Source organism: Ochotona curzoniae, unplaced genomic scaffold (assembly GCF_017591425.1).
Source record: "Ochotona curzoniae isolate NIBS_2020 unplaced genomic scaffold, NIBS_Ocur_1.0 scaffold_3890, whole genome shotgun sequence".
Classification (NCBI taxonomy): domain Eukaryota; kingdom Metazoa; phylum Chordata; class Mammalia; order Lagomorpha; family Ochotonidae; genus Ochotona; species Ochotona curzoniae.
The window spans coordinates 25,341,848-25,354,204 of NW_024467115.1; positions in this window are offsets into that span (position 1 = coordinate 25,341,848).

Here is a 12,357-nt window from a genome sequence, read left to right on the forward strand (position 1 = left end):
CTGATCATATGTTAATCAAGGGTGTAGCAGGAACCCATGCTATGGTTTTCCTCCTCGATTGACCATATGCTAATCAAGGGTGTTAAGTCTCCAGGTGCAGTGGGAATCTATTCTTTCCCGCTTTCCTTCATCTTCCCTCTTTCTGTTATTCATTTCCTCCCTTAACCAATTCAAGACTAGGTTGTAGAATGAGGGTTGTAGTAGGAATGTGTTACACTGTTATGTGCCATCTATTGAAAACTTCCTGAACACAGGATTAGGACAGTGGATACCCTGCCTCAAGGTGAAACAATTGGCAGAACTATCCTTAGGAATGTGCACCTGACTGGGTGTGAAAAGTGTGGCAGCCTTTGTGACTGCTTCTGCATAAATAAAGTGGACAGCTTTCTTGCATTGTCCATTATAATCCTGAAATTGTAGTGGTCCATTTCTTTTCTACGCCTACTCTATGCACCCTTCTGGAGTCTAGAATTCAACTGGAGTTGGACCTTGGCAAGCTGCAAACTACATGGGAAGTGAACAGCCAGGACATTAACCAGCATCCAAATGATACGCCAACCTCACATGTGAGGCTTTAACCCACTACGTCCATGGGAGACCCGAAAGAGGCTCCTGGCTTCGAATCGGCACAGCATCAGCCGTTGCACTCACTTGGGGAGTGAATCATCGGACGAAAGATTTTCCTCTCTGTCTCTCCTCTCTGTATATCCACCTTTCCAATGAAAAAATAATAAAAAATAAATCTTTTTAAAAAAATTTATTTTCTTTTTATTGGAAAGCCAGATTTACAGAGAGGAAGAAAGACAGAAAGATCTTCCATCCACTGGTTCACTTCCCAAGTATCTGCAAAGGCCAGAGCTGAGCCGATCTGAAGCCAGGAGCCAAGAGCATCTTCTGGGTCTCCCACAACGGTGCAGGGTCCAAGGCTTTGGGACATCCTTTACAGCTTGCCCATGCCACAGGCAGGAAGCTGGATGGGAAGTGGAGCATACGGGACAAAACTGGAACTCATATCAGATGCTAGCAAGTGCAAGGAGAGGACTTAGCTAATGAGCCATCGTACCAGGCCCATCTTGAATCTACCCCATCAAATTCAATCAAGTATCCTTGAGAAAAAAAAAATCCTGCAGTGATTCCTGCATTACTTTAAATCTCTATAGGATTGTACATGATCTTATAACCTCCTGCTTTACCTTTGAACTCAACAAAGTGTTAATTCTGTTACTTTTGCTCCATTTCTCTTAAGCAATTCTTAAAATTTTCTGCAGAATAAAATTTATTACTCTCCTCTCTCAGTCTACTTTGCATTGATGAGCTAAAGATTATCATGGGGACACAGATGAGCAATTCACAAAGAAAGGAAATTTACTGTTCTCAGTTTCAGAACCTAGGAAATATATCTATGATCACAGTACCAGAGGCAGGTTTTGAGTGAGGGCTGCATCCTCTGAGAGAATTGATGCATCTTTATGAGCTAGCTAAGGAGAAGGTCAGCAATCCGAGAAAGATCTGGAAGAAATATTTTAACATGTTAAAGATAAGGAGAAATTTTATATTCAAAGAAAGAGCCAAGGAAATACGTCACAAACCCAGGTTTACTTCTAAATCTTCTCCACTGCCAACAACCCAAAATTGTTATAGAAAAACTGCCCCTCAGAACCAGCGCCAGCCTGATATATCCATGGCTGCAGCTCTGTGATGATCAATAACCCATATAATATCATGATAATAAAATTTCCTTGGCTAACACTGCTACTCCCATAATGCACCTTATGTCGTGACATTTCTGACTGCCTGATAGCACCAGAAAAGACACACAATTCTTCAAAATATCTGCCCTTTCCTGAAAATTTCACCCAAAGCACCACTCCCATACATCTAAGTCATATAAAGATAAAACCCTAAACATGTGGGCTACAGTTTACTCTAACATGAATTTCTTTTTCAATGAATAGTTTGCTTTGCTAATAAATCTTATACAGCTATAACCTTTATCTGTGTCTCATGGTTGAATTTTCTCATATATCAGAGACGGCATTCTAGACATTTTGCCTCCTACAACATCTGTGGCAAGCCACTCTGGAGGAATGACAGGTGAAGCTCCATGGCAGGTAAAAGCTCGGAGAATGAAAGGTGAATCTCTAAATTCTCACTGCCATTGAGATTGGGAATTGCGGTATCAGATATTTCCTTTCTCATGACCCACTGTGGAAGTGCACCCCTTGAACCAGTCCATCGGATGCCCAAGAACCCCAGAATTCATACACTCTCAGCTGACTGAGAGTGCTGGCAGGAAGCAGACTTCCTGTGTGGGCCTGTGGCTGCCTCACTGGCCTAGCATGACTGGGGCTGAGCATCATCTCCCTGTGCCTCCTTCCTCATTCGTTGCTTGTAGCCGAGTATATCCTGTTGAGTTCAATAAAGTGTGCATTGCTTCACTTGCCTTGTATCCCCTGAGTCCCAATCTTTCTCAGTGCAGTCATCACACCTTGGGTCCCAGTCTCTTCAGCGGGATCATCCACAAGCCGCACTGTTCAAAGCCATAGTCCAAGCATGTCTTTTTTTTCCTCAGGAACTAATCTGGTCAGGGTCACTGGAGGTAGGAAAGCTGACAGCTGACATTATAAAGGCCAGGCACTGTTGGATTCTTCTGCAGGAAGGCAAAGGCGTTCAGATTTATCAGAGGGATGTGCTCCCTGACTGGGATAGATTTGGAGATGCCTTTCTTCTGGTGCTAAGAACATCCTGCATCACCTGTAGTCCCTATCACTTTCATTTTCTCTAACTAGAACGTTCTTACTGCTCAAGGGTAACTTTTCTACAGAGTATCTTATTACCTTTGACAGTGAGAACTTCAAGCCCTTAGACAATAGTATTTCATTTGTGAGGATCTTTGTCTTCTCCAAAACATGGGTCTTCCTCTGCAATTGGCAGTTGTAAGGTTATTTCGGTGGTCCTATGACATGACTGAAAGATGGACTTGAAGTTCCAAGTAGGCTGTCACCTTCCAAAACTAAAAATGTGGCCTAAGACTACTTCCAACTAACGCATTGCCCACCCCTCCACACACACATATGGGGAAAGCATCAAGAGTTATATGCAAAGCTGCAGGGACTGCGGACACCTGAGCAAAATTATGGGCCAAAGACTGTGTGGGCACCAAGGATCACATTCAAGATCATGGGATGCTGGGTTTGAATAGCCTCTTGTGCAGGTCTCTCATACATCCTGGACCTCTACCTTTGCTTTCCCTTTCTTTTCTTCCCCTCAGATCAGTAAATAAAAACAAACATAAAGAGCAAAATTTAAGTTAGATGATTTTGAAAGAAACAAAACTTATTTTCTTTGCAACTCTAAACAAACAACAAAAACAAGAGAACTAAGAAATGGAAAAAAAAATTTGGTCACAAAATGACAATCCTAGTTTTAATCTTATCTTCGAAATCTTTTGCAAGAGACAACAAACCTGTTCAGAAAATCCTTATTTCTTAGTCTTTATGGCACTCTTTCAAAACCCTACTCTTTAGAAGAAATTATACATTTTGCTATGCCTAAACTCCCTGTCAAGAGCAGATGCCAGGGAACAATAACTATATATGGTGGATGATCCACTATTGAGTGGTTCTCCATCAGCCAAGGCTCAACTACTTCAAGTTCAGCTGGTCCCAATGCCAGAACCTTCCTCTGGGACAATGAGTCTTCCCCTTCTGCTTCAAACCCACATCCCTTTCACTTCCTATTAACCCATCTGACCTGTTTCCCTCTACCAAAGAGTAACCCCACTGGGAACACTTTCAATGGAACCTCTTACCATTATGTCTTAGTAAGCTTTGTTCTCCGAGAGAGATGACTATGTGTAACCACTGAGACAACTGGATTGCATACTACAGTTTTCCATGGCTGGCTTATATCAACGTAAATATCTAGGAAGATTTTCAGGGATCCCACTACATTCACGGGAGAATGCAGGTCCTAACGTCTACCTTTAGCATGAGCTGTGGGAGGAGGGACCTATGTGTATTGTCCTATGAAGCCCCAAAGAAAACATAGTGGATCTAGGCTGAAGTTCAGTCCAACACTGACACGTGATGACTCAACAACCCAAGCAATATGCTGTGCAACTCACATACAGTGCACTAACAGAATCCAACTGCAGCTCTCAAAGAGGTCATGAATATTCACAGCTCAGACTATGGTGACTAGCTAATGACTAGCATGAAACAAATGTTTTGTCAACCCTGTCAGTTGTGACCAACTCAGGGATAGAACATCATATACAAAGAGAATCCCGGCTTATTCCAGGTTTTAGTACCTCTTGGTGCCTGTTTAGTCACTTAATCCCATATATTCAGGGAAAAATCCAGAAATTGGCAATGGAACCCATGACTCTCATGAATCACATGCTAGAAACAAATAGTATTTTGCGTGGTTAATAACACAAATAAGATCTCAGCAAGAAGAGAATTTCAGCACGGGAAACAAGAATCTGAAAACAAGCCTGTGATAGCAATCACTGTACAGAGTGCCAATCAGTTCCTTTGTTCTATTGGGTGCTATTTAGCACTCCGATTGCAGCTAAATTACAGGGAATATTTAACAGATGCTTCTGAGCAAGTGAAGGACCTACATGATTTCTTTCTCCTTAATATTACTATAAGTTGTTAAAAAAAATGATAGAATACCCTGAGCACTTTGTGGCTTAAAGATTGGTTTCATCAAATATCCTATTTAACATTCTTACATTCTAACTAAAAATCAGCCAACTCTTTGCCACTGATACCATACTGTCAATATGAATAAGAAAACATTTAGAGATAATGAGACTCAATTAAGAAAATGAAGGTTATTTGTGAATACCAGAGCATTGCAATAAGGCTATCAGAGCATTGCAATGAGACAACACAGGATAACAGCATATGGGCAAATTCAAAGAAAGAAGAAAGAAAACCTTTCTAAAGGTCTATGTATTGGGCAACTTAAGATTCATGGTGCCAGTGAGGAGATAATCCTTTTCCACAGCTCAAGACAGCTCTCCAGAAGCATGTGTAGACTCTGGCTTACCATCCAGTACAGAATACTCTGTCTCATATAGCTGGGATCCAAGGGGGAGAAACTGGCATTGTTCCACTGATACTCCTAATGATTTGCTATCACCATTTTAGGCTGTGTTGGCCTGGAAGTCTTAGTCCCAGAGGGAAGAATGTTCCCATTATGAGATATGAAATTGATTCCTTGAACTGCAAGTCTGGCGCCTGGTAACTACTGGATCCTTGTGTATCTGAGACAATGGGCTAAGACAATAGCCACAGTGTTTGTTGGAAAAGCTAAGGGTAAACTGGATTTCTCCACAATGAAAGTAAGGGAAAAATATCTGTAACACAAGAGACCCCTTAGTGCTAGTATGCATTGTGATTAAGGATAAAGAAAAATTACATAAATGAAATTCAGAAAGGACTGAGATCTTGAGAAATGAAAATCATTAGCTTTCTGTCTTCAGACAAAGGTAATGCAGAAGTGGTAACACAAGGTAGTTATGAATACCCCCACAAGCACTTAATGTATTACACATAGAAGGGCCATACTTGCCATGAGCATTTTCTATTTTGTTAAGGACATATTTGTGTGTATTTGTACTCAACTATTGAGGAAATATTTGCTTGCCTTTCCTTATTTCCTACCACATGTCATGTGTTGAGTTTGCTGCAGGGTAGTGGGAAAGAGGGAAATATCACATAGGGTCTGTGGCTGTTCTCCCAGGGAAGGGATTAGTGCATGTCCAACAGTATATAGCTGTATCACGTGATATGGAATTAAGATCTTATCACCATTTACATTGGACACTAAGCATGGTGTTGAAAGACACATAAGGATGCCAAATTGATAAGAGGTTGTGAATTTATGATCATTGATTTAGAGTATTGAATACCCAGACAGCTGGTAAGTTATTATGCTTCATTAGGCATTGAGCCCGTCCCTCTTCTGCTGAAAGTAAAACCTAGGTTTCTCTTGAATTTTGTTACAGTAACTGGGTTACCCCACGTGTGCCTATTAGGTTGTTTCCAGAGGAAAGTACCATGTGATTTGGTGGGCTGAGTTGGGAAAATCCACCTGTAATGTGGACAGATACCCTTCAGTCAAATAAAGGCACAGTTGTTACTAATGGGTAGATTCTTGCTGCTTCTATTCTGGAGCCAGGATGTCCTTCTCTCCTGCACTTTTATGACACACCTAGATTCTCTGGCTCTGTACTCTAGAACTTGCAATAGTTCATCCCTGGGTGTTTGGGCCTACAACATTAAGTTGAAGAGTGATACCTACAGCTTTCCTAGTTCTGAGGCCTTTGGATTTCCAGTGAGCCAGGCTTCTGGATTTACAGGTTCTCCAGCTAGCAAATGCTTACTGTGCAGTTTGTCGCAACAGCTAAAGTGAGTCAATTTTTCTAACAAGACTTCCCTTACATAGCTTTCTATATACTTGCATATCTTATTGCTTGTCTCTATGGAGAATTCCAAAACATTGCTTCCATTTTGAAAAACAGCACTAAATGACTGATTTCAAATTGATTTTGAGATTTATTTATTGGAATGACAGAGAAGAGGGTGAAGAGAGAATGTGTGAGTGAAGGAGTAAATCAGCATTTCCTCTCCTCTGGTTCACTCCCTAAATGGCCGCAATGGCCAGAGTTGGTCAAGGCTAAAGCCCAAGGCCCAGAGCTGCATCTGGATTTCACACATAGGTGGCAGCAGCCCAAGTCCTTGGGCCATCCTCCACTGGTGATCAGCAGCAGAGCAGCTGGGTCTCCAACTGACATTCATATACGTGATTCTGGGGTTATAGCCAGTGGCTTGGCTCACTGCAACACAACGCTCATCCCAGGTGTAATGCATATTTAGATTTTTGTTGTTAGAAAAAACGGGCCCAAGGATCTATCAAGGTTAAAAATATCCTTAATATTTGTGGTACACGTTCTTCCAATTTCCATAAACACATTCTTTCCATTTCTATAAACATATTCACTTGCGATGCAACGTTACTGCTCCTCCCATCAAGGTAGAGTCTATTTCTCTACCTGATGAATCTGGATTTCACCATATGAATTGGAAAATGGAAGAATAGTAAATGTGACAAGCAGTAGCAAGGAAATTGCTTGTACATTTGGACTTCGTCTCTTCAGTTAGCCTGGACTAGCCTCATGGGTGATGAGAGACACATGGCCTAATCATGCCCATCGCCCTAGCCAACAGCCTGCCAGCTACCAGACATGAGAATAAAGTGATACTGCATCATGTAACCTCCAGCCAAATGATCCGCTGACCTTGGATGTGTGAGCAACCATGCAGCAACTAAGCCAAAACAAACCAGAAATTATGAGCCAATTATACTGTTGTTTAAGCCACAAAGTTCTGAGGTGGCATATTATATAATAATAAAAAATAACTGAAGCAAAATTAAAAGTTCTTCAGTTTTACCAAATCAAAAAACATGTATTGAGTGCCTCTGTTGGCACAGGTTCTCAAAGGTAAATCACATGTGGTTTGTAATGAATGAGGCTCACGACTTACAGCAGTCTACAAACTCAGCAAATAATGGCAGTGCAATGTGACTAATGCTGAAAAAATGTGACTATTAAATAAAGCAGAACATGGATGTGCAAGTCTCTTGTCTAATTTATCTTTATCCTGATAATTTATTCACATAATCAGCCTTCTTAGGCATAGCTCATGTGTACTTACTGCTCTTCAGCCTGGAGAATACACACAGCTGGGGGCTAACACTGTGGGAAAGAGAGTTGGGCCGTTGCCCACAAACCATATGGGCACTGGTTTACGTCCTGGCCACATCCAATCCATCTCCTTGTGAGGATGATGACCCATGTGCTTGGGTGCTGTCAGCACACAGTAGACCAGCAGGAGGCTCCTAGTCCAACCTAGCCCAGCCCCAGTTGTGATCATTTAGAGAGTGAATAAATGGATAGACCTCCTCAGTAATTCTTTCTTCCAAGTGAAACATCTTACACACACATGCACACACAAACTTAATTGGAACACAGTCTTTCAAGGCCATTTAACTTTATATTAAATCATTGGTTTGCTGGAACTGTTTTTGAAAGGTTGTTTTCCTGGAACACAGTAGAAAATGACTGGTTTAGTTATGTCAAAAATAACAAATGCATTTCAGGAATAGAAGACTTACTTCTGGTCATGTGCACTTTACCGTATGGAAGAACACCTCTTTTCTTTTTAAGATGGATGCACTTTCATTGGAAAGGCAGATTTACAGAGAGGGAAGACAAAGCTCATCAGTCCACTGGTCGCCCACATGGCTACAATGACCAGAGCTGAGCAGATTTGGAGCCAGGAGCTTCTTCCAGGTCTTCCACACAGGTGCAGGATGACTTTGGGCTTTGGGTCATCCTTGCCTGCCTTCCCAGGCCACAAACAAGGAACTGGATGAAAAGTGTGGCAGCTAGGACACCAACGTGTGTTCATATGGGATCTCATTGCCTGAAAAGCAAAGGCTCAGCCATTAGGCTACCAGGATGGGCCCAGAACACCTCTTAAAGTCTTTAGAGAGTTGGTGAAAAACCACTTAAAGTAGATTTCTGCTTCTGGAAAATATTCATTTGTTCACACATCTGCTATTGTTACTGGACAGATATAGGGAAATGTGGGTAAAATTTCAGGTATGAAAAAACATTCCAGAACCAGCCAACATATCTCCTGGCATGGGTGCTCAATAAATGCTTAGTGAATCAATTTGGCTTCAATTTCACTAAACATGAGAAGTTAAACTAACTGAAGTATCTACCAATCCCCAGATAGTTGCTTTCTCCATAATAGAAAGGAAATACAACATGTAAACATCAGTTTGGTTTATTAATTTAGTCTTGCTTAATATACAATTGCATTTACGTCTTAAAAGGAACATAAAATATAAAACTATTTTAAAAAAACCCTGAAAATCATACATTTTTTTTTCAAATTAATATTTTAAACACAGACGTTTGAAAAGTGATTGTGATGTTCTTCAAGGAATCATAACAAAATGAAATGTTGAAAATGAACGTGAGTACAGAAGCCACACAGCCATAGTTAATATAAGAAAACTGTTATGAATTACAGCTTTATTTCTCTTGCTACCAGCAGTAATTTTGGGATGGAATTCATGAATTTATTAGGAATTACATTACTGCATACATGTCATATTACTAAAGCTATAAGTCAATGGAAACCCTGATTTGTGCATTTTTACAGACCTGTGGAACACTGTTCCTTCTGGTTTTGATAATGATTATAAACACACAGTTAATACTTTACACAGCTCAGTGGCATGCAGCACATTTCTAGCCATCCCCACTATCATTTGGTAGAACATTTTCATCACTCCATCTCCATTAGTGAGCCACACCTCCGGACCCGAGCAATCACACAATCTGACTTCTATCTCTATGGATCTGAGTAATGCGAATATTTCACAAGACGAAATCTTAAAACAGGAGGTGGCCTTTGTATCTGGCTTCTTCCATTTTTTATATATTTTTGTTTCTCAGGGAATATCACATCCTTTTGCATCTAAGGTAAAGACAACCATTAACGGAAAACAAGAGAAAACAAAGAAAACACTGGAAATCAAACACCTCAAGTGAATGTATTAATGCAATTGTCTTTTTGAATGTAGTTCAATTTTTCAGTTTTGACTGGTGCTTAACCACTGACAAAACGAATAATAGAACTAATATTTTTAAATGCAGAATAAAATTTTCACATTTCACCAAGTTATCAATGATTTAAAGTAATTAAAATGTTTTGTTACCGTCAGTGAGATGGAGAGGAGACGGGGAGAGCTGTTACCCCTTGGCTTGCTTCCTCAATGATGGCAGCAGGAAGCAGAGCTGGCAAGGGGGCAGAGCAGGGAAGCAAACGCAGGCACTCCCATGTGGACGTGCTGTCCTGATCTGTGGCTTTAACTGCTAAGTGAAGCATCCCAAACCAATTCATTTCATGTGTCAGGGTTATCTTCACAAAGTAACTGGAATGTTGCAAGAAATCAATACCAGCTTCTCCCTATTTCAAATCACTTGTTAAAGGTATAGGTAACAAATTTAAAGTCAGCAACTCATATAAAATACACCTAGTTGACATCATTATTCATTGGATATTTTGCTCTTGAGCAAACATAGGCATCACCATTTTCATTTCTGTAATTTGATCTTTTTTGTAATTAAATGACTTGACTCAATCTGAACAACAACACAAATTTTCAGTACTATAAGCCTATTATTGAAATGAAAGGAACTTGAAAAAGTAGCTGTAAATGTTACCTATATCTAAAAATTACTGATCAAGACTATTAAACTAATCAGAGACAAGTTTTTAACCTGCTATATAATTAATCTAGGTTTTAGGGTCAAAATGTCATAATTCTAAAATATGGAATAAAAAAGCAATAATGACAATGTGAAAAAGAGGACTTTAACAGAAAAAAAGAGGAACAACAGATGGCAAACAAATTATTGCTACTGTTTTTCCTTAAGTCATTACACTTCATTACTGCCAACAATAATTTACAATTAATGCTACACATGGGTAGGACCATAGGAAACCATCTGTACTCATTTCCTCTGCCAAGAATGAACATATATTTTTCAACCTATGTACCTGTTTAACGATCCTCTTGGAGAGGGAAAAATATCAAACAAAATAATTAGAAAGAGGTATAAAATAGCCTTGATGAATTTGTCTCTATTTCAAAAGGACAATTTTATCTGATGAATTGGTTAAGATTTTAGCAGAAATTCACCTTCATTACTTTCAAGTACATGAACTATGGCCCCCACTAGAACTAGATACTGAGAAATCGATACCTATTATAACATTTGCATGCAAATGCATTAATACAGTGATTTGGGGGATGCAAAAAGTTAATTAATGAAAAATAAGCACTTCACTATTCATACAGTTGTTTTGCTTCAGAAATGTTCTTCTTAGTAAAGAAGTTTCAGCCCATGATGTCATAAAGACTGAAAACTTGTAAAAGGAGATTTACATCAATTTTTACACAGCATATTCCTAGATCTTAATTCATTTCTTTGTAGTTTAATAACAGATACTTTCCACATATATATTGGAAGATAAAACAACTTGACTGTAAAACATCAGTTTTGAAATGTCCAAAGTTGTGTCTCCCAAATGTGCTTCAAGCTGCACTGGCCAATTATAAAGAGCATAAATGGCATAAAAACAGTGACTTTATAGAATATTTCAATCACAGATGTAACAAAATACTTACAAAATTTAAGCAAAAGGTTTTAGTTTTTCAAAGGATTTCCAGAGCAACATAGTGTATTTTGCAGGGTTTTCACTTTGTTTTTGGTATTTCTTCAAATTCTTATAAAACACTTGGTAAAAATCAAATATTCCAGGAAACAATATTTTCCAAAACAGTTCCTTGACATTTAAAGGTCCCTTTATGCCCTGTATTTCTTAAGCTGAGAATTAATTCTGTGTCAGGACTTATTTTTCTAAAACTTTCCAGTAAAATCCATAGTACCTAAACTTTGAGAACCTCAGCTTTCTAACTCATAAAGTAGAATTTAGAAAGCTCTTTCAAATAAAGGAAATTACACAAGAGGACTTTAGAAATCATCCTTATTTAGAAAGGATTTCACTAAATTTTTACTCAAATTTTTGAAATCAATTGCATTTGGGTAGCTCATAAAAGCCCTCACAATTATATAACTTGAAGCATAACAGACCAATTCACTGATTTTTTTAAAAGGCATAGCCAGTGCTCTTCGGCTTCACAGACCTCAGCAGCATGTTAAAACGACTGAAAGCAACATGAACACTAGCCAAACAGAGAAGTTTTCCATCACAAGGTTTTTTCCAGAAAATAAAAACCTACTGCTTTTTCCTACGGCACTCTAAACTACCACCTCTGCAGGTTCCAATCACACCACTTCAAAATATGGCATATCATGCTTTAAGTAAACACATTTTAAATATTTGAATAACTCCCCTGGGAAAATTAAAAAATAGTAAATCCATCTATACAGGTTGGCATGCAAAATATGATAAAATCTGTTCTGCTTGCAAACACTCTACAAGTCAAATCTCTAGAACTACAATCTGTTATCAATATATTAAACTACCAAGCATACTTCAAGAGCTCTGGAAGCTTTGTTGAAAACACTGTCTCATCAACATTACTAAAATCCCCAATATTCCACTGTTGAGGGACATATAATAATCTCATCATTAATCCAGTATTTTTCTACTTCTACTCTTTGCTTATCCTAAAAATCTGCTATATTCACATGACTGATATCACTAAACCACAGTGAGATGACTAGGTTAA